Source organism: Chelonia mydas, chromosome 2 (assembly GCF_015237465.2).
Source record: "Chelonia mydas isolate rCheMyd1 chromosome 2, rCheMyd1.pri.v2, whole genome shotgun sequence".
Lineage (NCBI taxonomy): Eukaryota > Metazoa > Chordata > Testudines > Cheloniidae > Chelonia > Chelonia mydas.
This window is the reverse complement of record NC_057850.1, coordinates 36,228,652-36,252,769: the sequence shown is the minus strand read 5'-3', so window position 1 is coordinate 36,252,769 and position 24,118 is coordinate 36,228,652. Positions and strand designations below refer to the sequence as shown.

General features: G+C 44.2%; 1 protein-coding gene across 4 annotated transcripts in view; it reads right to left on the bottom strand.

Annotated features, from left to right (window-relative positions):
- Positions 1-5,888, bottom strand: part of AZIN1 (antizyme inhibitor 1) — a 58,155-nt gene extending 52,267 nt beyond the window's left edge. Inside the window, exon 1 of one of the 4 annotated variants that reach the window (XR_006288116.1) lies at positions 5,497-5,798. The gene's annotated coding sequence lies outside the window, so the exon portion shown is untranslated. Of the gene's footprint in view, positions 1-5,496 lie in introns of all 4 variants that reach the window. The other 3 variants (XM_037889841.2, XM_037889843.2, XM_037889842.2) reach the window with 3 other exon arrangements.
- Between the last annotated feature and the right edge of the window lie 18,230 nt (positions 5,889-24,118).

Genomic DNA, 24,118 nt, shown 5'->3' with positions numbered 1-24,118 from the left:
AGCAAAATGTTTAAATATCTACACTATTTTTGGATGCTGTTCAAAAAATGAACATCTGTATGCGGCTTTCAAACTGAGAGCACTTTTACAGCAAGATAAGTCTCTTAAAAACAGGTGTTGCAAGCAGAAAAGATGACCTTTACTAGAGTACATAAAAGGCCACACTACAAGCAAATATGATCTGCAGTATAGTCAAAATAAATTTTGCCACATGCCGCAAGGAGAGAGAGAGCGAGCGAGCACGAGAGCAAGTTTCCTTGGAGTTGGAATAAAAATTGACAATTCTCCCTAGTGATAACTTCGTTGTGTTGTGTTTTAGAGGAATGCACTGGAATTTTACTTAAACACACTTAGCATTTTAAGTCCTAAACTCAGGATTTCCCCACACACCCCCCCCCTTATTAGTGATCTCTATTAATGTACAGAAAGTACAATTCACTTCTCATGCATGAATATTTAACTCTCAAATATCCATAAAGGATAGAACAGCATTAATGAAGTCTGACTTTTGAAAAAAGAAAAGGAGTACTTGTGGCACCTTAGAGACTAACCAATTTATTTGAGCATAAACTTTCGTGAGCTATAGCTCACTTCATCAGATGCATTCAGTGGAAAATACAGTGGGGAGATTTATATACATAGAGAACATGAAACAATGGGTGTTACCATACACACTGTAAGGAGAGTGATCACTTAAGGTGAGCTATTACCAGCAGGACAGCAGGGGGATGGGGGGGAGGGGGCCCGGGACGACAGACATGACCTTTTGTAGTGATAGTCAAGGTGGGCCTGTCATAAATATAAAGGGAAGGGTAAACCCCTTTAAAATCCCTCCTGGCCAGAGGAAAACTCCTCTCACCTGTAAAGGGTTAAGAAGCTAAAGATAACCTCGCTGGCACCTGACCAAAATGACCAATGAGGAGACAAGATACTTTCAAAAGCTGGGAGGAGGGAGAGAAACAAAGGGTCTGTCTTTATGCTGCCTTTGCCGGGGATAGATCAGGAATGGAGTCTTAGAACTTTTAGTAAGTAATCTAGCTAGCTACGTGTTAGGTTATGATTTCTTTAAATGGCTGAGAAAAGAATTGTGCTGAATAGAATAACTATTTCTGTCTGTGTATCTTTTTTGTAACTTAAGGTTTTGCCTAGAGGGATTCTCTATGTTTTGAATCTAATTACCCTGTAAGATATCTACTATCCTGATTTTACAGAGGGGATTTCTTTACTTCTATTTACTCCTATTTCTATTAAAAGTTTTATAAAAAGTTTTCTTGTAAGAAAACTGAATGTTTTTTCATTGTTCTCAGATCCAAGGGTCTGGGTCTGTAGTCACCTAGGCAAATTGGTGAGGCTTTTTACCAAACCTTGTCCAGGAAGTGGGGTGCAAGGTTTTGGGAAGTATCTGGGGGGAAAGACTTTTCCCAACAGCTCTTCCCCAGTAACCAGTATTTGTTTGGTGGTGGTAGCGGCCAATCCAAGGACAGAGGATGGAATATTTTGTACCCTGGGGAACTTTTTGACCTAAGCTGGTAAAGATAAGCTTAGGAGGTTTTCATGCAGGTCCCCACATCTGTACCCTAGCGTTCAGAGTGGGGGAGGAACCTTGACAGGGCCATTTCCAGCAGTTGACAAGAACGTCTGAGGAAAGAATTTTATTCTAAGAGGTAAAGAATTTAACTAATGAAAATGTTCAGTTTCCAGATCAAAACAGGACAGTGCTAAAATGTAAAGTACTATATGCTAACATTTCACGCAGGGTTGCCACATGTCCCTAATTCATCTGGGCAGCACAGATTTTAAAGGAATTGCCTCATGTCCAGACTGAAATGCTTGATTTTTCCCTATTTTGACTGAAAGTCTCAAAGGTGGCAATAAAAATTGTTCTTTACCAAGAGAAGTTTTCAGATGAGGATTTTTTTTTTTTTTTAAACTAAATGCCTAGTAGCTGTACTTTGCCTTACAACACTTATAAAACCACCACCCACCCACCCCCACCACCAAGAAGGTGAGACTCCTAATTCCCCTCTATGGTAAGAATGGTACAATTTATTACACAGAATATTCACATCAGCATCAAGCCCACTAAGGAAAATACTTGAGACTCAAAACTAGACAAGGTACACAGTCCCCTTTCAATTTTACAGCATAGGCTGGGGCAGCCAGAGGTACAGCTCACTGTAGCTCAGTTTCTCTAATACAGAAGGATTTCCCCCACCCCTCCCCCGAGAGAAATATTTACATTACTATGTTACTACCAAACCCTGTCCTAGCCTCAGAAGCAGCCACAATCCCCTCCTCCCCACAGACTTGGAATTCAGTGCTGCCTGTCTGCCACCTGGCTGGGGAATAGAGAGAGAAGGCAAGCAGAAGAGCGTGCCTGCTGGAGCTGCTTTGGGGAGAATTGCTGTTCAGTGTATATGAGGCAGAGCAGGGAGGGGGCATCCACTCTTGCACTCACTGCAGTCAGACACATGGGGTGGGGGGATGCAGTGTCGCAAGCAGCCGCGACGGCAACGGCAGCAGCATTGTTCGCATGGTGACAGGAAGGAAAGAACCAGACTGGACCAGTCCAGACTGGAACAAACCCCTCCTCCCCTTCCACCACCATTATTCAGGCTGAAATGCTGTTGTCTTTCACATTCACCAAGGGAAGAACAGCAAGCAAGTGCATTATCTCTAAAGCTGGCAACCCTCACAAACTCAGGGAGGAAGAAGAATTGGGGCAACACTTCAGCTCACTCACACATAAGCATGAGTGTAAAAGAACAACTCAGAGTTCTGAGTAGGGGCCCAGAGAAAGGAAAGCCAGAGCTAATCCATTTCGTAATTGTTATACAGCCGCTTCCCACAGCAACTGACACAATGCAGCTGTATTCCACTGGGGCTACCCAAACAAGCTATGCTGAGCCACCAGAGACTGCTGTAGACAGGATCTGAATTGCAGCAAGCAGAGAATTGCAGTAACAGTACTTTTGCTCCTGTGTACTGTCACTTCTTGGTTGTGCAGGATGTTGCATAGCAGAAGATACATACCAAAAAGGACTGAAAGAGGTTTAGTCTTGCTTTCCTCTGATACCCACAATTTGGATCCACCCTTATTGCAGTTACACATTTGTTCTGACTCCAAGCTTATATTTTATATGGATGGCATCGTGCTAAGTGTGAGAACATGAGTCTTCCAAACCCTATCACCTCATACACATGTGCGTACACACTTGAAAACATACTACAGTCCCCACCTTGTTGCGTCTATATGGATGTATAAAAAGCCCTACAGTTCCCTCACGAGCTCCCCTTTGTATACTCACCCCCCCCCAATTCTCAACAATATACCTGACTCTTCTTTCTCCTAGCACCCCCTTCCAATGAAGCAGGTGCTGGGACCATGACACAAACATATCCAGCTGACACCACTCTGAGAATACACTGACAGCCAGACCCGCTTTGTACACATTCTAGCAGAAGCTGAGTAGTGACTCAATCCTCCTTCATATACTTTCCACAGGCCACCACTGTGACTGAGAAGGACATAAGTAATCAGACCAAAAGGACTCCCAAGGCAGCCAAAACAGTGAAAATGGGCTTAACTGAGACAATTCCAAAAGAACTGGTGGGCAGCAGCAACCCAGTTACTGTTAGCCTGACAGACTGGTGGTGGGGAGGGGAGAATATTTGTGTGTGTCCTTGAGGCAACAAGGGAAGGAGAGATTGTGTCTGAGGTTGAGGGTGATTGCTAAGCAGGATAGAGGGGGTACAGAAGAGCATTCCTTACCCATTGGCACATCAGCATTAAGTCAATGTGCCCAAGACATTAAGACCCCTGGGAGAGGGCTACCGTAGGCCACTTGTGCAGTATCCTCAACCCCTACACCTCCCACTGCTGCCACATGAGCTTCACACATGCCCCTGTCACGAACCCCAGTAACAAAGGCAGAGCACAAAGATATCATTGGGGGTTACCACCTGCCAGCACCCACAACATGGCTCAAGTGGTGGGGATAAGAAAAGAGGTGTGTGACACCACAACGGAACCCGGATGGATAGTCACAGTCACACAACATGGCCTCTGAGAAGCGAGAGGAGTCTCTGCCATGCTACAAACACCTCTTCTGCTCCCTTGCCCTCCTCCCCTGTCTAGTCAGGCCTTCTTTACTGATCAAAACATCTAGTTACAAACCTATTTCCCTACACCCCCCAAAATGGCATTCTGAGTGTCAGTTTACTAGAGAGAAAGAGAATCAGCTAAGATCCATATGGGAGGGAAACAAGACTACCCCTTGTCAGAGCTGCCCTGACTCAGAAGTGATGATAAAACAGTTCCTGCTACAAGGACTATTCCTGGGGGAGAGGAGAGTCTCCTTTCACTGTTATTAAGTAGCCAAGTCAAGAGACCCCCCTCTCCTCCCCCAGCCCCAAAAAAAGGGCATCGAGCAATGCAGAAGCAGCTGGAGGAGGAGTCTGCTATTACTGCTAACTGACCCACTTCAGACTGAGACACATCACACATAGCCACCCAACCCCCTCCACAGGAATCCGCCATGTTAGAGCAGCTGCTGAGCCCCCCCTTACATAGGCACATTTGGGTCTGTGGCTCGTCTCCTCTCCTCCCCCCACTGAACGGATACATCAGCCACGGACACAGCAGCCCCCAGATCCCCGCTCCCTCTCTCACACACATACACACACGGGTGTCCGCCATGTTTGAGGAGCAGCTGCTGAGCACCCTCCACACACACATTCCCTTGCTAAATGTGCAACAGCACCTCACTTCTGCCCCGCTCAGTGAGGACACGCCAGCCCCGCATTAAGCGGCAGAGATCCGCAGCAATGCGTACTAGGGGAGGGCGCAAATCTGTGACTCATCCTCTTCTTCCCAGCGACCGCTGCTGGAAAGGGGGGTGCTGCCCGCGGCTCCCCCAGCCCGCCACGGCTGCCAAGGACCTGCAGCTCACGCCTCCCACAGCCGCTGCTCGGGGCGGGGGTGGCCGGAGGTCTGCAGATCCCTCCCGAGGATGGAAGCGGTGCTTGGATCCCCCGCCCTCTCGTCATGTGGGGAAGGGGACAAACATCCTCCGCTCTTTCTCGGGGGCTGGAGCCTGCCAAGCCCTAGGAACTTGCCCTCCGCCAGCCGGGAGGTCTGGGGCCAAAAGCCCGCAGAACACGGCTGTGCCCGTACCTCCCGCCGACAAGCCCCAGACTTGGGAGGGCGTCTGCTTCGCAGCTGCCAGCGTTGGAGGCGTGGGGGGGGGGGGGGTCTCTGTCTCGCCCCAGCCCCCGGGGGTTTGGGGCTTTCGCTTTCCACCCCACCCCCCTCCCCGGCCATAGTGAAAAGGGATGTGCCAGCCTTTGGGGGGGTCTCCCCCCGCCTCCTCCACCGGCCCCTGCGCGGCAATACGCAGTGCCGGAGGGCAGGGGGTCGGCCTGCCCCCACCCCACGCCCAGTGTCCCCGGGGGTGCGGGGTCTCCCTCCGCCCTGCCCCCAGCCCGGGTACTCACGTGGGACAACGGCCCGAAAGATTTGGTAAATCGTCTTCGCTTTTTAGGCGGAATTTTTAAAGAGGGATGTGGGAACCTACAGCAGAAATACAGGCGGCGGCAGCGGCGCCCTCCAGGGCCATAGGCTGCGGGGGCGGCCGGCGGGGGGAGCGCAGGGCAGCGCTGGGACGGCGGGGCACGGGCGCGGAGAGACGGACAGGCCGGGAGCGCGAGGGGAGCGAGCCGGGCAGAGCGGGGCGGTGGCGGGCGGCCAGGCAGGGACACGCGCAGCGACGCCGAGCAGGCAGGAAAGAAGAGAACGGGGCGCCGCAGCCCGGCACTTATAGGAGGAGCGGGGGGCGGCGCCACGCGTCACAAGCATGGGGGAGAGGGCGGCGCCTGCAGCGAGCAAAGCCGGTAACCCGCCGCCTCCGCTACCCAGGGCGCAGCGCACCCCTCCGGACAGGCCTGGGGCGCATGCGCCGGCAGGGAGCGCGCGGTCGCGAGCCGCCCCCTGCCCTGTGCCCCTCAGCTGCCGGCTGGGCGTGGCAGCGGGAGCGCCCAGCCCACAGGTGGGAAACGTGACGTAATCCAGCCCCGGAAGCTGCAGCCGAGCCTGGGCCCGGCGTCCTTGTTTCCCCCAGGAATTGAAATTGGAAGGGGGGGATGTTGGAATATGGGCGGGGTGACCAGGGTTGAGACCGTGGGGGCGAAGGTCGGCTGTATGGCACCATAGTAAAAACTGAAAAATGTTTCACGACCCCTTTTTTAGGTTTAACTCGTCTTTTAAAATCATGACAAAAATTAAAGTTGGCTACTCAAGCTTACTATGATGCCCTACATCTGCCTGCTTCTTGGTTTCTTGTTGTAATTTTGCACAACCCTTTGGTGTCTTCTTGTGTGTCCGTTACTTCCAGTCCTTCATGATATGCTCAAGATCAGGCAGAAGGCGACAGGAATGCTCAGTTGTAGCTGTTGTGACTGGGAGTAGCAAGAGATGAATTTCTAATTCTTTCATCCCAGGAAACATAGCACAAAAATTGGGTCAAACCATTAGTTATGATAAAGAAGTTGAAGTTAAGTCTTCATTTATTTGTCATCTGATATTCCACCCTCTGTTCAAAATTTTCTATTCTGTTCTGATCCTATTGCTGGTAGTGCCTAACTCCACTCAACTGTAGGTGTTTTATAGGACAGGCATCTATAAAAGCTATGTAGAGGTTGAGTAGAATCCAGAAATAGCTAATGTAGATTTGTAAGAATCAAGTCTGTGTACTTTTTCAGCTGGCTTAACAAACACTTCTTGTCTTCTTCACTTAAGACCTTCATTAGTCAACTTCTGGACTGAAGTTTTTGCTTCTTCTAGTACATTTTCAATGGATATCTCTGATTGATCCAAGGGTAGCTTCTATTGCTGGACAAAGATCTATTACTGTTGTAGCAGATGCCTGGATGACATTGTTTAATGACCCAAGTGGTTTCAACAATAGACTTAGAGAGAATGGCGTTAGTCTTCTCTGAACTTAGTAAAAAAAGTAGTCCACCAGTCTCCTTACTTAGATCTGTCCTATCTTGGATACTTTCCAAAGCCAGTAACAATGGTTGCAGTAATTTTAAGACAACAGACAAGAATTGCTAATGAGAAAGCCAGCAGGTTTTCCCAGGTTTGAACTTCAGTGCCAATGTAGCTTTTATTTGTTTCCAAGATGTTCAGTCCTTTTGGACTCTTGCTGAAAATGTATGGCTTTTTAATGTCTTTTGAAGATTCTACAGCTTGTACTAGCGCTAGCTGGAGTAGATGGCCTCTCCAGTGTGTATAGGAGAGATTAGGGTTACACTTTTCTCTGAGCAAAACTTGTACTCAACTATGTCTTCCAGAGAAGTTTGTAGCTCCATCAAATGCACAAGCAGCCATCTGTTTAGGGTTCAGTTTACAAGCATTTAATTCTTCTAAGATATCACAGATGCAGCTGATGTGTCTTCTATAACCTGAACATCGAGAATGCATCTATTGGCCTACCACGGACATCAAGATAACATACGCAATGACTTAAAACTTAATGCCTATTTGCATTGGTGCATTCATCAGCCATGTATGCATATATTTTGAATATGGTGAGAGAGTTCTTCACTTTTTCAACTGCTGAGTCTTTCACTGTTGCACCGCATGCTTCTAGAGAGTCAGCTGCGTTTTTTCAGAAAGATAGCGAGCATTTGCCAGTCTTGTTCAAAACCAGTGTCCAACTTCAGGATTAACAAGTGACAATGCACTTTTCATTGGTCTCCAGTTTGTAGTGTGTGGTATCTCTTGCTGAAATAGAAAGTATGATGCAATAGCCACATAAACAGTTCACATAAACTGAGTTGAGTCTCCAGCATTTTACAGCCTCATTAAGTTCTTCTAAAATTGGCTTTGACAGTGACTGGCTTATAACGCTTTCTGCATGTTGATGCAGTCCAGAGCCATGGTGTTTTGCAGCCTTTTCATATAGGTTGTCAGTATTGGCTTAGCTGATCAGTCTGGCAAACGAAGCTCCTCCACTTTTACTATATAAATCCATGATATGCCCACATCTTGAATACTGTGTGCAGTTCTGGTCACCCCGTCTCAAAAAAGGTATATTAGAATGGGAAAAGTACAGAGAAGGGCAACAAAAATGATTAGGGGTATGGAACAGATTCCATACGAGGAGAGATTAAAAAGACTCGAACTTTTCAGCTTGGAAAAGAGACGACTAAGAGGGGATATGATAGAGCTTTATAAAATCTTGACTGGTGTGGAGAAAAATAAAGAAGGAAGTGTTATTTACCCCTTCACTTAATACAAGAACCAGGGGTCAACAAATGAAATTAATAGGCAGCAAGTTTAAAACAAACAAAAGGAAGTATTTGTTCACACAACACACAGTCACCCGTGGAACTTTTTGCCAGGGATGTTGTGAAGACCAAAATTATAACAGGGTTCATGAAGGTTAGGTCCATCAATGACTATTAGCCAGAATGGGCAGGGATGGAACACCATGCTCTTGAATGTCCCTAGCCTCTGTTTGCTAGAAGCTGGGAATGGGCAACAGGGGATGGATCACTCGATGATTCCCTGTTCTGTTCATTCCCTCTGAAGCACCTGGAATAGTAACTGTTGGAAGACAGGATCCTGGGATAGATGGACCATTGGTCTGACCTAATATGGCTGTTCTTACATAAAAAATAATTATAATAATAAAGTTTAGTACAGAAACTCCCCAAGATAATGACCTCTTGAGATAGCGATGATCATAGATGATAACCTTGGCAAATAATGCATTTTAAAAATCTTGGCCTACTAGGAAACATATATTTATATAAGTTTCCCAGTCACAAATCTAGCATTCTGGAGCGAAGTCACTAAAACATAGTCCAATGCTCTGGCTGCTGCTGCTTTTTGTGCCACTGTTCACACTACCACTCCATCCCCAATGTCCCTGCACTGTCACCTTCTGCTGCCACCTGCCACTGTGATCTCGGCAAGTCAGTCTCTCGCGGTTCTGTCCAGCTCTCGGTGGGAAAACCTCACGGCTAGTGCAGGCTGGGCTGTCTCTTCCACAAAAACACTGTCCCATAGCAGGTCTGAGCTCTTAGTACAGTTCTGCTGTCCTTTACTCATACAATAAGAACAACAACATTTCATGACCCTCACATTTAATACTTACGTGATTTGTAACCCAACCCCAGCCAAAATTGATCAGTTGGGCAGCATAGCTCTGTCTGCTGAATACCTAGGCAGAGTAGGTGTGTTCATGTAAATACAGTCTGGTCCTGAAGCCTTTCCACCCACCACTGGCTCATCACTAGCTGTCAGGGGAGAGCTCATTCAGACCTTGCTTATAAATAATAATTTGAAATTATTAGGTAGGCCAATATAGCCAAAACAAATGTACCGACATTGTCATAAATAACAGCTGTATGAGGAAGCTAGTCTTTGTTCATATTTTTCAAACCCATTATGCTTTCTCAGGTACAAGTATTTTCTCATATACTGCATATGCTTTTAAAGTGTCTATTAATGTTTCAATTTTAATTCAGATTTCCAACCAATGACTAAATTGGCAACACTGCATGTAACTGGGGGTGGGGGGGGGAGTGTTGGGGAAATTCGGGGGGGGGGTGTACACCCCCTAGGGGGGTCTCAGGGAATCCATGCCGGGCAGCCTCCCCGCACTGGGGGCGGCCAGAAGGGACTTGCTCCGTTCCCTGAGGGGCTGCAGTAATGTGAACCGGGGCCTCAGAGGTGTGGAGGAGGCTGAGGACTGCAGTGTGATGGGGTGCGGGGGAGGGGAGGATTAGAGGAAGATAGGGCAGTAGCCAGTATCTACTTGGGGCCTCACAGCACCTCAGCAACTCCCAGGCTGGCCCTCTGGACCAGCAGGGTATCCTGTGGGGGAGGACAGGCTGGCTACCAACACACCCACCCTGTGAGGGGGCAAAGGAGGAAACAACTCACTAGGATATCATAAAACTGGAAGGGACCTCAAGAGGTCATCTAGTCCAGTCCCCTGCACTCAAGGTAGGACTAAGTATTATCTAGACCATCCCTGACAGGTGTTTGTCCAACCTGTTCTTAAAAATCCCCAATGATGGAGATTCCACCACCTCTCTAGGCAATTTATTCCAGTGCTTAACCACCCTTGCTTTTCCTAGTGTCCAATCTAAACCGCCCTTGCTGCAATTTAAGCCCGTTGCTTCTTGTCCTATTCTCAGAGGTTAAGAAGAACAATTTTTCTCCCTCTTCCTTGTAACAACCTTTTATGTACCTGAAAACTGTTATGTCCCCTCTCAGTCTTCTCTTCTCCAGACTAAACAAACCCAGTTTTTTCAATCTTCCCTCATTGGTCATGTTTTCTAGACCTTTAATCATTTTCCTTGCTCTTCTCTGGACTTTCTCCAATTTGTCCACATCTTTCCTGCAATGTGGCACCCAGAAGTGGACACAATACTCCAGTTGAGGCCTAATCAGCGTGGAGTAGAGCGGAAGAATCACTTCTTGTGTTTTGTTTACAATATTCCTGCTAATACATCCCAGAATGATGTTTGGTTTTTTTGCAACTGCATTACACTGTTGACTCATATTTAGCTTGTGATCCACTATGACCCCCAGATCCCTTTCCGCAGTATTCCTTCCTAGGCAGTCATTTCCCATTTTGTATGTGTGCAACTGATTGTTCCTTCCTAAGTGGAGTACTTTGCATTTGTCCTTATTGAATTTCATCCAATTTACTTCAGACCATTTCTTCAGTTTGTCCAGATCATTTTGAATTTTAATCCTATTCTCCAAAGCACTTGCAGCTTGGTATCATCCGCAAACTTTATAAGTGTACTTGTGACGGGTTGGATCACAGAAACCCCTTTGGGAATTGCCAACTGATGTGCTGAGACTACCTCTGAGCCTGCTTTCCCTGCCAGCTTGGGACTTCAGTGTCCTGCCTGGTTTGAGCCAGACATGCTTGCCTGCTCCAAACCCAGACCCAGGTCTGAACCATGCCCCACAAATGCTGCAGGCTTAACTGGAAACAGCTTAAGAAGTGTTCAAGTCTCCAACACTCAGGTACCCAGCTCCCAATGGGTCCAAACCCCAAATAAATCCGTTTTACCCTGTATGAAGCTTATACAGGGTAAACTCACAAATTGTTCGCCCTCTATAACACTGATAGAGAGGTTTCAGAGTAACAGCCGTGTTAGTCTGTATTCGCAAAAAGAAAAGGAGTACTTGGTTAGTCTCTAAGGTGCCACAAGTACTCCTTTTCTTTTTACTGATAGAGAGGTATGCACAACTGTTTCCTTCCTCCCCCCCCGGTATTAATACATAATTTGGGTTAATTAATAAATAAAAAGTGATTTTATTAAATACAAAAAGTAGGATTTAAGTGGTTCCAAGTAATAACAGAGAGAACAAAGTAAATTACCAAACAAAATAAAATAAAATACGCAAGTCTAAACCTAATACAGTAAGAAAGTGATTACAGGTGAAATCTCACCCTCAGAGATGTTCCAATAAGTTTCTTTTACAGACTAGCCTCCTTCTAGTCTGGGTCCAACAATCACTCACACCCTTGTAGTTACTGTCCTTTGTTCCAGTTTCTTTCAGGTATTCTTTGGGGGTGGAGAGGCTACCTCTTGAGTCAGCTGAAGACAAAATGGAGGGGTTTCCAGGGGCTTAAATAGACTTCCTCTTGTGTATGGAAACCCCTTCTCCTCTCCTATGCAGAATCCATCTCCAAGATGGAGTTTTGGAGTCACATGGGCAAGTCACATGTCCAGGCATGACTCAGTCCTTACAAGCCAGGCCCCATTCCCAGGAAAGCTCAGATGTGGACTGGAATCTCAGAGTTCATTGTCAGCTTAAGTGTTTCTTGATTGGGCACTTAACTTGCAAATTCCTTTCTAAAGAAGCTGACCAAATGCCTTACTAAGGCTACTTAAAATCAAACAAGTATACATCCAATATTCATAACTTCGAATACAAAAATGATACATGCATACAAATAGGATGAATACATCCAGTAAGTCATAACCTTTGCAGAGATATGTTACATGGCATATCTAACATAAAACATATTCCAGTTACGTCTTATTTACTTTCATAAGCATATTTCCATAAAGCATTATGGGGTGCAACATCACAGTACTCTCTATGCCATTATCTAAATAATTGATGAAGATACTGAACAGAACCAGACTCAGAACTGATCCTTGCGGGACCCCACTCGTTATGCCCTTCCAGCATGACTGAACCACTGATAACTACTCTCTGGGAATGATTTTACAACCAGTTATGCACCCACCTTATAGTAGCTCCACCTAGGTTGTATTTCCCTAGTTTGTTTATGAGAAAGTCATTCAAGACAGTATCAAAAGCCTTACTAAAGTCAAGATATACCACATTTACCACTTCCACCCTATCCACAAGGCTTGGTACCCTGTCAAAGAAAGCTATCAGGTTGGTTTGACATGATTTGTTCTTGACAAATCCATGCTGACTGTTATTTATCACCTTATTATCTTCTAGGTTTTTGCCCACACCAACCCCCAGCCAGCCAGGGGGCCAAGGAGAAGGAAACAACTCAGCACTGCATCTGCCCACGACAGCCCTGTAAAGGGACCAAGGATAAGGAAACAACTTACCATGGTATCTTTCCAACCTCCAACAAAGGCACTGAAAAGGGAAGAAGCAACATATTACTAGATCATCCTATTCATCTCTACTTCGCAATAGGAGCAGTGGGGAAAGGAAGCATGAAGTCTGATTGTCACTCACAAGGAGTAGGGTGGTACCTGTGTGTTAAGAAAATAAAGGACTGCTCCATGAAAAATGTCCGGCAAAAGTTACTGTTAAAGGACACCAGGCCACAATGTTTTTATTCATGGAACAAAAGTGTACACAGTACAAAATAATTCATTTGTGTCAAAGGGTCTGATTGTTGGCATAATTATTGCTTGAAAACACATTTTATCTGATTCAGTGCTTTGTGGTAGTTCCTTATTGGAAATGGGTCATGGGCCATTAGGCATCAAATAAAAGGCATCTCTCAAAATACAGTGCAACTGGACAGCCATGCATCACTTCATTATGGCAAGTTGGAGGCCTGCTTTTGATTGGAGGCCCCCACAAAAATAATGTCTGGCTCTATCCATTTGGAAGCAGATGTCATGGCAGAAACTAGGTCTTTAAAGTCTATCAGCAGCCTCATTCAGTGAGTTAATGACAGCCTATTAATTGACTGACTTCACTAAGCATTAATAGGCTGTTATTAACTCTCACTGAAGAAGGCTTTAATCATGTTCACATACCTGGCAAACGCAGGCTTTTTATGGATTTCCCAAGCCCTCAGGACTACTGCATAAGCAAATATGTGGACTAAAAAACTTAGGTAGCTCCGTATATTCCATATAGTTTATCTGGGCACTAATGGTCTCCAACACTAGTATCTTTGCACATCACAAACAATTTGTCCTCATAAAACCCCCTGAGGAAAGGAAGTATTATCCTAGTTTTACAACTGAGGCACAGAGAGATTGTTGCCCAAGGTTACAGAAGAAGTGGTAGAGCTGGGAATTGAACCCAGATCCACAATCCTGATCCAGTAGTTCAACCACAATGACACGTTCAGGATATTTTAAAAATTCACCTTGTTCAAACTGTCACAATTCTATTACACACACAAGTATAGAATGAATTGTCCAGCTCACTTACACCCACCAAAAAGCCACATGAGGATGGGTGCTTCTGACTTTCCAAACCAATGGCTGAGCTGAGAATGCACCCAACACTAGAAAAATATGAAATTACCACTGTGGAGGGAAACTATTTGTTTTCCTTCAATGCAAGACTATTTATAGCGATATTTTTATAATAATATACAGAGAGAGTTGATAGTCTTAAGCAAAAGGTACAGACCTGTCAACTTTTCAGAAAAAAAAAATTGAAAGTATACAGCATCCAAGGATGGTAGGTCTGGGTGTCTTCATCTTTGCTTCTCACTCTTCCACCAGTCCAGTTTCCCTTTTGTCAATCACTTTGGTGAGGATGAAGTGAACTGGCAAGTAATTCTGGGTTCATTATGGTGTCTCTTCATCTCCTGTAGGCACTGGTGATTCCATGTGGATAAGTCAACAGGACCAGGATCAGCAGGCAGAAAGTCAACAGGTATTTTGCAAGGTATTCTGCATCTGGGCACAACAATTTAAAATGCCTGTAGTGCTATACCCCTATGCACATGCTTCTCATTTTCCACCTAGACAAGCTTACAACCTGCTATTGGGAGCTCCATCCCTAGGGTGTACAAGCAGCAGGGAAGATGGAAAGAAAAAAATCCTGTGGAGAGATGGGGGGAAGCAACCAAGTAGCTACTACATTCTGAAAGCCAAGGGGGAAACCACAGTCAGAATTCAATTTTTGAGACAGATTGTATGAAAAGCAAATAAAATTTATTATTAACTGTGAAACCAACAGGTGAAAAGAGATTAGAGGCAGGCCAGTTGAAAGTCTCCAAGTAAAGATAAAAGGGGAAAAATAGGGGTGACATCATGGTAAGGGTCTACCAGAGACTATCAAATCCGGAAGAGGAGGTGAATGAGGCATTTCTAGAACAAATAACAGAAATGTCCAAAACACAAGACCTGGTAGTAATGGGGGAAAGTAATATTGCAAAATTTCCAATATTGGAAGGTATTGGGGACAACTGTTTGTTTCAGAAAGTCAAGGAAGTAACCAACAGGATGGCCATTTTAGATTTGATTCTGACCAACAGGGAGGAATTGGTTGTGGATTTGAGGTGGAGGACAATTTGTGTGAAAGTGATCATAGAATCAGAGATTTCATCAGTCTAAGGAAAAGAAGGAGTGAGCGCAGCAGAATAACATAAACATAAAACTGTGAGCAGGACACCCACCTCTGAGTGCATGAGGCAGAGTCTTCTGCCTCATGTTCTTGAGTTCTACAACCAAAAGTTCTTTTACTGTGCCCCTCTCTGCTTCCTCACCAGACCCCACTCATGGTGGTTGTCCTTCGTCAGTGAGGACCCAGGGTTCAGAAGTGCATCTGTGTGAGTTCACCTCCCACCCAGAGAAGAAGACACCTGGCTTGCACCACCATGTGAGCACCTGCTCTGGCTGGCCGCCCTGCCAGCTGCTGTTCCTGGCCACCCTGCCATCCGCTGTTCCTCAATGCCACCAGCCGCCTGCTCTCTGCCTCCTCACCACTTTTTCTGTCACCTGCCTCTCTGCTGTGACCTCTGTAGATCAGTCTCTTAGTGATTTTTAGTTTTTAGCAGTGTGGGCAGAAACACTGCCCCACCACAAGTAATTTCAGCTCTCATTGAGTACTTAATGTAACAAATGGCTCATAATGAAGCCTATTTAGCTCTATCTTTCAACAGTGGGGAGGAATAAGTTAAACCTGGGGGGGCGGAGGGGGGAGAAGAGAGTCCACATCTCCTTGCTAGAACACCCACACCCTGCCCCTCTTACTTTCATGGGGGTCTGGCATTCGAGCCCCTGACTTAACGAGGTCCGTTCAGTTGAGGATGACTCCCTCATTTGAGACAGGTTAAGCACAGTTCTGATCCCCTTTTTTCATACAATAAAGACAACATCGATAACAGCATTTCACTACTCCTGTATTCAGTACTGAAATGATTTGTAACCCAACACCTGCCAAAATTGATCACTTTGAGCAACACCACTCTATCTGCTGGATATCTAAGCAGAGTAGGTTTGTTCAGGTAAATACAGTTTGCTTCTGAAGTCTTGTCCCCTCCTAGCTAGCTGTCAGGGGAGAGTTCATTCAGACCCTGCTTACATCAGGAAGAACTTTCTAACTACCAGGGTAGTTAAGATCTGGATTAGGCTTCCAAGGGAGTTTGTAGAAACCCCATAATTGGAGGTTTTTAAGAACAGGTTGAACAAACACCTGCTAGTGATGGTCTAGGTTTACTCAGTTCTGCCTCAGTGCAGGAGACTGGATTTGCTGACTTCTTGAGGCCCCTTCCAGCCCTACATTTCTATGACTATGAAATTTTCAGGTATTGTACATTTATTTGAGAAAGAAAATAGCAAAATTTCTATCATTTCCATCAATTTATACAATCTTTCCATCATTAGTGATATTAGTAATATTCTCTTCAGAAGTGATATAAAACTGATGTCACAACTCAAATATTATTATTTTTAATGTCTTATTGTACAGAACAATGATGTCACTTTGTCCATAGCAAGCTGTGATACAAGACAGCTGAAACAATGAGACTTCTCTCCTTCCTCATTTTAATCTCTCCTGATATCAAAACTATACATGATCTCCAAATATGTACATTGTAAGTCTCTGTATATGTATATTTCATAGGTGGCTGTGACATAAGCACATGGGATAAAAAGTCACCAGATGACCCAATCCATGTGTTTGTGTGTATATTTCATAGGCTGTTGTGATGTAAGTAAGCAACTCAATTTTTGTTCACATGGGATAAAAGGTCACCAGAGGACAAAATACATGCATGGCCTCAAGATTTTCCCAGATACTGGTAGTGTGGCAGACTCACCACATTTTAAATCCCCACATTCTCCTCCTTTAGTGTTTACAGCTGGGTATATAGTAAATTATGTTTTGTCCACATGACATAGCACGTCAAAAACATACAGCTGCAGGAAAGAATCCACGTCTGGATTGCAAAAAATACACATTCAAATCAGTGATGATAAAATTAAGTGGTTTGGAGTTCAGAATTGATTTGGGTAGACATCCTGAAAATACTTCTTTGATTTACAGAGGCTTCCCACCAGGCTTTTTGACCTCTGCCACCAAACCAAGGCATTTCCTTCTCTCTTCCTCCTATGTGTCTACCCGTGGGTCACTTTTTCTCTTCTCCCGTATGCTACCTCTTCCTTCCTCTCTCCCCACTTACGCTCCCTCCCTCACCAGACCCTCGCAGTGGCACCAGATTTAAGTCTCCTTCCCTTACCTGTATGCTCTATTTCCTCTTCTCCCCCTGTTCCAGTGTTGCCAACTCTAGTGAGTTGTGAAAGCTGGTGTTTTTCTTAAAGCCTCAGCTCCTGGAGTCATGTGATTCTGTGAGTTTCTCACTTTTCATTAAAAAAGAGTAAGTCTCTAGTCCAGGTGATTATGCAGAAAAGTTTGAAAACTTGGCCCTAAAGGTTCAAACACCAAAAGGCAAACAAAAAGAACCTAACACTTAAGGTTTTATAAAATATCACTGTTTTAAAGCCATTCTCATGATTTTTTTTGGAGCCTAACATGATTTTTGAACACTTGGGGTTGGCAATACTATTCCTTTCCTGCTCTAATGTAGCTCACTATTTGACTCAATCAGGGTTAGAAACAGTTAAAATCGCTTATTCTCCAGCTTCACCCTAATCGAGGGGGGTGGGGAGAGAATCACAGCTAGAATTTTCATTTCAGTCCCAGGGCAGAACAACCCAGTGTACAGAGCAGCTATATGAGACAAATTAAAGGAGTGGTGATTCTGGACTTTTCTTTCACAAGGTGTTACAAGGAAATGGTGGTTTTCATACAAATTTTATGATTCTGTAAGTCTTTTAATCTTTTTTATTAAGATTAAAGACACAAGTAGAACCTTCTGAAAGTAACAGCAATTTTCATATTTGTATATGTTTAAGATAAAGAATCACCATCTTCCTCTCCCTGATATGTTAAATGAAATTTTGGTGGAAGCCAGAGGGATGATGCATACCTATTAAAAACACAGTTACGGTCGGGAGGGAGGATGTCTTTTACTGAGCATATACACAGCACTAACCTTTTGTCTGTTTTTACTGAATTGCTGTTTGGATCAAAATTAACTGGAGCACAAACAAGTGCCATGACTTCCTGGTGCTATCTTGGATCATCTTCATCCCAGACCCAGAATATGTCAGTACACTGAGTACAATGCTGAACATCCCATGTGCAGACTGAAGCACTTACACACAGGAAGGGGAAAAGGAATACTAGTGGCAGTGTTTTCACTAACTGAGCTTCTACAGGTGTATAATTGCATGAAGTCACACATGGAGGCTTAATGGAACATAGGACCGCATGGCACTGTATCAAGATGCCACAACTAAACAAATTATGGTTGATCCACAAAATCAGAGACAGTTGGGAAGTATAATGGGAAATGTAATCCTATTTTGAAGGTATCCAGCAATACATCATTAACCCAAATTCTGCTTTTTCCAACTGCAACACTCCCCCAGACTGATACCAGATTGTTACCATCACAATTTCAGGGTAACTGCATCTGTATCCACCAATGCCTATTGTCCACTCCAGGAGTTCCCAGTCAGATCTCAGATCTCCAGCTGTCACCTGTCTCTGGACAGGGAGCCTTGTCCCACTCCTTTGTAACCGAGGGTTTTAAAGCTGTATAGCTTCCTGTCTTCCACTGTAATGTGCCCAGCAAGCTGGTCTGCTGAAAGTCCAGCATCCGTACTTTGCTTTCTCTCCAAATCCTATGAACAGTGCATTGCCAGCAGTTACAAGTTACCACATCACAAAGCTCCTTCTAGGCAAGTGCATTTAATCAAGGTAAAAGCATTACAGAGAAAACATAATAAAAACCATAAACAGATTTAAACACACACTAAACGCACCAGGAGTCAACCATCAGTCTTATGGGGCCCTAGTAGATCAAAGTATTTTCAACCCTACTGCAAGGATTGCAACACACCTGCCCCCCCTTCCTTGAACAGGAGGTCCTATCCGTTTGCTGTATCAGAAAGAAGGCCCCAACTCCAAGTCAGTTTAAAAGCAGCATTTTTATGCCAGAAGCCTTTTCTTTGTCTGTTGGCCTCTGGAAAACCCAGTTTGAACTAGTATATGCGAGCTTCCCCAAGGGAGGTATCTCTCTGGAGATGTTTACAACTTGAGTGATTCATCTTAATCATCCTGCACTCTTTTTAGTTCCTGGGGGAGCTAAAAGCAACCCTTTTCCCTTCCTCCCATATAACCCCTGGCCCACAGTGATACCTAAACAATTCATAACCTTAATACAATATGTTCCCCCAAAGATACTGCATGCAGGTGCAATATCTGTCAGTTACATCACAATAAAAGCTGAACTAGAGACACATGGACTAAAGGTAAATCAGTCTGAAATGAGGATTTGGCCCGCAGAGTATGGACAATTAATGAGTGTATTCAAATATACAGTATTTTGTTTGGCCAGAGTCAAATTACACACTCAACAACACTGATATTAATCAGTGAGAACTGGAGGACTGAACAGCTTAGGGTTTCTGTAATCCACCAGAGAGCTGCTTGCTTCTAAGTCACAGGCATAAATTCAGCCCAGGTCAGAAATGACCTAAAGCCATTACCATCTGATGGTTGTTCAGTGCCCTATAGGAAAATAATTGATGGTCTCATTCCAGTTCTAGTAGGCAAGTAACACAAAATACCAAAATCAGGAGCATCAGCCAAGAGGTTGCTGTTGTGGAGTTTATCCTTTCCCACTACAAGTAGTACCCCCAGATCAGAGAAGAGACATAATGTTCTGGTAATGTACGGAGCACCTTTTATGGCTAACTTGAAGAAATCAGTTTCCAGAGCAGTCAGCTGAGCACCATTAATAACCACTAAATTTACTGTTTAAAAAAAACACTAAAATTAGATAAATTCGTTCATCTTTAAGAGCTAAATCAGGACTCATGACAAATGTTTTTAAAAATTAAAAAGACAGCACATGCAAATTATTTACTGTTATTAGTGCTTACTGAAGAATAATGCAATAGTATATTACAAAGTAACTGTTCCATCATAGGACCTAATCACATTAGCCATGCCATCAGGGGTTTGTTCACCTGCACATCTACCAATGTGATATATGCAATCATGTGCAAGCAATGCCCCTCTGCCATGTATATTGACCAAACCGGACAGTCTCTATGCAAAAGAATAAGTGGACACAATCTGACAGCAGGAATCATAACATTCAAAAACCAGTAGGAGAACATTTCAACTTCTCTGGCCGCTCAGTAAAAGACTTAAGGGTGGCAATTTTGCAACAGAAAAGCTTCAGAAACAGACTCCAACAAGAAACTGCTGAGCTTGCATTAATATGCAAACTAGATACCATTAACTTGGGTTTGAATAGAGACTGGGAGTGGCTGGGTCATTACACATATTGAATCTATTTCCCTATGTTAAGCATCCTCACACCTTCTTGTCAACTGTCTAAATGGGCAACCTTCATTATCACTACAAACGTTTTTTTCTCCTGCTGATAATAGCTCATCTTAATTAATAAGCCTCTTACAGTTTGTAAGGCAACTTCCACCTTCTCTGTATGTATATATATATCTTCTTACTGTATGTTCCAGTCTATGCATCCGATGAAGTGGGCTGTAGCCCACAAAAGCTTATGCTCTAATACATTTGTTAGTCTCTAAGGTGCCACAAGTACTCCTGTTCTTTTTATCTTGGTAATATCAACACTCTTTTCATAAATAATCAGTTATGATTATTTTATTTTTGTTACATAGCCCAGATTTTCTTTAATAGTTCTGTAGTTTTTCTGAAGAAAGTCCACCTGGAATTTGGTCCTATGACTACTTGGGACTAGTTCCAGGCATTGATTAAAAGTGTTTTCAAGCTGCTTTGCTGCCTAATAATCCTCATCTGTTACCTTCCCTCCCGCCTCTCACCCACACAGAGACACGTACTACTTGTGCTTTCTAAGGCTACACTTACAGAATCTTCCAGAGTCCATGATGGTTTCAGTTGAGTTTCCTCCAGCTGAGGGGGCATTAATATGGCATCAAACTAATTAGTTCATCATCTTAAAAGAAAAGGAGGACTTGTGGCACCTTAGAGACTAACCAATTTATTTGAGCATGAGCTTTCGTGAGCCACAGCTCACTTCATTGGATGGCTCACGAAAGCTCATGCTCAAATAAATTGGTTAGTCTGTAAGGTGCCACAAGTCCTCCTTTTCTTTTTGCGAATACAGACTAACACGGCTGTTACTCTGAAACCCATCTTAAAAGAGGAAGTTTTGCAACTGAGTCTTGGAGGAGTGCTTTACACCTGTCAATTTCTCTCTTCTTGTTTTTCCACCTCTGATAAGTAGCAGTGATTTCCCTCTTGTGACTGGAAGGTGAGAGATAAAAGAGGATAAAGAAAGTGCTCTCTCTTGCGATTCCACTTCAGTACATTCTTAGATATCAATGGACATGCGTCTGCATTTTGTTTGATCAACAGCATTGCCTCATGCATTCTTGGGGTGAGAGAACCACAAATCAAGGCTGAGGTCTGTTCCCACAAGGATGAAACGGGCAGGACTCTTCAGTCAGACAAAAAACACAGAACTGCTACAATTTTTAAAAATAAATTGCACAACATGTAGAAATAGATTGCACAAAAAAAATAAATTGCACAACATGCAGAAATAGTTGAACCTGTTTAAGACAACAAGACCTATTTGCCTTACTTGCGTAAGTAGACTCACTAATGTTAGGTTAGCAGGATTTGGCACAACAGTAGTAAAAACCATATGGACATACATAAATATGAATCTAATTATTATGCAATATATTTGAAAATATTTTCTCTATATTTGAAATTCCTTCACTGCATGCATTTTTTTCCTGAAACCGCTGATGACAGAACATCTGAAAAAGATCAAAACACGTTATATAACCTTTGTGGGTTTTCTAACACATTTTCACAAATAAAATATAAAAATGATAATAGGCCAGCAGTAGGGCCTGATACTAAGCAATATTTGCTTGAGTAAAATTAAGCATACATATAAGGGTTTGCAGAACTGGGACCCATGTCACATATACAACATCATACATAATTGTCGAGATTCTGTCGGTCTGCATTTTACTGAGATACTTGTACAATTACTGTTCAGGATATTAGAGCCAGCTGAATTGCATGGCAAGTCAGAGCCTGACCTTGCAAGGTGCTGATGCCAACATTTTCAAACCTGAGTTCCTAAAAACAGGCATTTAAGCCGGTATTTATGCATGTAAGTGGTCTTATTTTCAAAAGTGCTGAGTGCTTGCAGCACCCAATGGAAGCTGCTTATTCTCAGCACCTTTGAATATCAAACCACAGGCGACTTATTTTTAGGTGCCTAAAAATAGGCTTTAGTGCCTAACTTTAGTCACTGTTTGAAAAGTTTGGCCACCGTGCCTCTTCAAGGGAACGAGCAGCCTCCTCTCCCATGCACTCAGCACTTTCCAGAATCCGGCGCTTAGTTCTTTGATATATAGTTCATATTTTCTTTTCATAAATTAATTGTGTTAGTGGTTCTCAGGGGTGAGTGTCAAAGGAAATTCCTATTACTTAATTCTCTGAGTCCAGAGAGCCATCCAAACAGATCTTGATTAGTTACTTTAGTTCCAGTTTATCCAAGATTGCATGAAGCAACATTGTTGATCAAATAAGAAAAATAAGTGGAAAATGAAACATTAAATATAAATGTCACAAACTAAAGATACTGTGTTAAGATATAAACAAGGAAAATAGAACTAGATAGCTAGTTTTGCTTAAAGAAAAGAAAACATTGTTGTAAGGGTGTTTCATACTAAAAAAGAAAATACATTTAAATGAAAAACTGCAAGTTCAACTGTTACCACCCTGTCTCGCTACCAGCAGTCACTGATGTCAAAGGCTCCTGTTCAATTTGTATTAGGATGGTTAGTATACGGACATGGGCTTGGTGTTTTCAGTATGTTTCTTTTCATCAGACCCAGCCAAAATGGTCAATGACCTCAACTTCTGAGTGAGTTTGGGGGTACAGATAAAAGCCAAGGGGCTGAGTCTTAACCAGACAAGGCTGAGGTGGTACTGGTGGTTTGGGAGCTGATCCTCTTCTTTTTCCACCTATTGTAACCAGCAAGATAGTGTGCCTTCACAGAGCTCCACAATGTACTGAGAAATACATCCAGCTAACACACCAGCATACACACCACATCCACAAGGAAATACGATCTCTGGGCTAGGGGACACATCCACTCTCCCAACCAGCCAAAGTGTATCTGTTCGCAGCGAGCACTAGCTGAGGTGCAGCGTGTTCTTGCTCAAGGAACAGTAAACAGTGCCAATAAGAGTGTTGCAAAAGTTCCCCCCTATACAGGCTGCCCTGCAATTGCAAGATGGCCTGTGCTCATGCAAGACAGATAGCCAGGATCATTCAGCTACTATCAGCCTTGCACGGCTGCCTAATGTAACCCTTCTGCCAGGCCGAGTTGATAGCAGCAAGGGCCGGGTTCAGTACACAGGGGTTCCCTCTCATCAAAGCAAATGCAAAACTGGCTCGAGCCCCCACCCAGTGACCTGGGAAAATCTTACACACACCCCTGGGCGCCTCAAAGAGGCAATACTTCCCCTCTCGCAAGCACAGAGTCTCGGTGTAGCAGAGAATTCTTTAATAATATGAGGTAAATGACATCAACATTAAATTGGGAAAACACCACAACTAGAGTTCATCAACCAAACCATGAGCAAAGACCCACCCCAGCAAATTGGGCCATGTCCTTTCCCTCAGGTTCTTGAGTCCCACAACCCAAATGTCTCGAGTCCAGCAATCCAAAAATCACCCAAAGTCCAAAAAGTCCAACAACCCCAAAAGTCCAGCCCCAGAGTTCAAAAGTTCATCTGCAGAGTCTTACTCCCCAGTCTGGGTAAAAATGTGGGCGGGCGGGGGGGGGGGGGGGGGGGGGGGAAGAAGAGGTAAGGGGCACCTTACGTGACCTGAAGCTGACTGCCCCACAGCTCTACAGGGCTTCACTCTGATCTGCTCCACAAGCCGCTTGGCTCCGCTCCACTAGCTGTCCCATGAACGGCTCCGCTCTGCTCCGCTCCACACAAGCAGCTCCCGCCGTCCCATGAACTGCTCCACCAGCCCATCCACGAACGGCTCCCCACTGCTTGACACAGGGCTCAGTGATTTCAGCTCTTAGTAATTTTAGCTCTTTAGTGATTTCAGCTTGTAGTAGTAGGAGCCTTAGTGCCGGTGCACCATAAGGCCAAAGTGAATTCAGCACAGTACCTGTAGCTAGACTCTTAATAGACCCAAAATTAGCTCTGACATTCCACAGTGGAGAGAGACAGAGGTGCAATTGATGTTTCACAAAAGGG